The sequence below is a fragment of the Physella acuta genome, unplaced genomic scaffold, assembly GCF_028476545.2.
Source record: "Physella acuta isolate Inbredline_101_S28 unplaced genomic scaffold, ASM2847654v3 ptg002014l, whole genome shotgun sequence".
In the NCBI taxonomy this organism is placed as follows: domain Eukaryota; kingdom Metazoa; phylum Mollusca; class Gastropoda; family Physidae; genus Physella; species Physella acuta.
In genome coordinates this window covers 1-1571 of record NW_026733519.1, presented here as the reverse complement: position 1 = coordinate 1571, position 1571 = coordinate 1, and the positions used below count along the sequence as shown (strand labels likewise).

Sequence of the window (1571 nt, the reverse complement as noted above, 5' to 3'; positions counted from 1 at the left end):
TTTGGTTGGGCGGTGTCCGCCATATTGAACGAACTCGAGCCCAGGACCGTATATAAGGAGCGAGTTTCTCTGCAGACGGCGTTTTTCGAACACTCCTTCATCAACAAAGAAGAAAAATTCAATATGTCTGGCCGAGGCAAAGGTGGTAAGGGACTCGGCAAAGGAGGCGCCAAGCGTCACAGGAAGGTGTTGCGTGATAACATCCAAGGTATCACCAAGCCAGCCATCCGTCGTCTTGCTCGCAGAGGTGGTGTCAAACGTATCTCTGGTCTGATCTACGAAGAAACCAGAGGTGTCCTCAAGGTGTTCCTTGAAAATGTCATCCGTGATGCCGTCACCTACACTGAGCACGCCAAGAGGAAGGACCGTCACTGCTATGGATGTCGTCTATGCTCTGAAACGTCAAGGTCGCACCCTGTACGGCTTCGGCGGTTAAACTCAACCCAGGACCACCCATTTGTTCTACCCATCCGGCCCTTATTAGGGCCACCCATACGTTTCCGAATTAGCTCGAGTGGTTGTAACCCCTACACGAATGTTTTCCATACCTACCCCTTATTTAACTTACTGAGTTACTTCTAATTATTAGGTTGTAGCCTACTTAGTTTATTTATTTAATTTGGGCAGAGTGGTCATCTTTCCTTTGTTGGTTTTTAAGGGGTTTGTTTCCATGGGTGGGTAGGATCGAGGTAGCCTACCGTGAAGGCACAAAAGAAACAAACAAAAAATATTTCGATATTACAAAAGTGTTCACAGGTATGTGGTGAACTTAGGAAAGAGTGCAGGTGGTAAGAATAGGTGTCCAGTGGGGCAAAAAATAAAAGACAAAAGATGAAAAAAAGTCTACAACACGTGGTGTTCCCAAGCGGTCACCCATCTAAGTACTAACCACGCCCGACGTTGCTTGACTGCGGTGATCGGACGAGAACCGGTATTTTCAACGTGGTATGGCCGTAGACATCTGTGTGAGAAAATTGGGGCTTATAAATATACTCAAACGAAATCAGCAGTTATTCGTCCTTTTCTGGCTACAATAATGATTTCACTGCTTTCCTCATATTATTTCAATAATAAAAAACGCCCTAAATCTCCACAAAAGCGAAACATTGTTTTAATATCGAATACTATGTGCCTTTTTTTCCCTCTACAGCCATTGGTCGCTATTTTTAACCTGAGGCGGTAACCACCGGTAGACTTCCCTGAGCTACTAATTTTCGAGCATCGCGCGTTGTAAAATACAAAATAAATACATTTTCCCCATTTTCCTTGACTAAAATCAGAAAACCAGGTGCCCCCCTGCATCCGACCTGTCCTTTAACTATCGCTTTCATGTGAAATGATCTATCGGAAAGGCGATACTTTAACTTTTTTGGGTCTCCCGCTCACTCACTCCTTCCGAAACATTCTGCACGAATTCATTCAATTTTAATCCAACTCATCACATAGATCTAGATCTAGCCGCCTACAAGTCTACTAATTTAATGTTTGAGAAATAGTTCAATGCTTTTCATTTATTAATTATTCTTTTAACCTTTTCCCACGACAACTGGCACATTTATTTTCAGTCTATT

The 1571-nt window shown here is 43.2% G+C and overlaps 1 non-coding gene across 1 annotated transcript; it reads right to left on the bottom strand.

Annotated features, from left to right (window-relative positions):
• Window positions 1-840: 840 nt before the first annotated feature.
• On the bottom strand, window positions 841-959 carry LOC131931713 (5S ribosomal RNA). Its single transcript, XR_009384324.1, has one exon. It is a non-coding gene; the product is annotated as a 5S ribosomal RNA (ribosomal RNA).
• Window positions 960-1571: the final 612 nt, after the last annotated feature.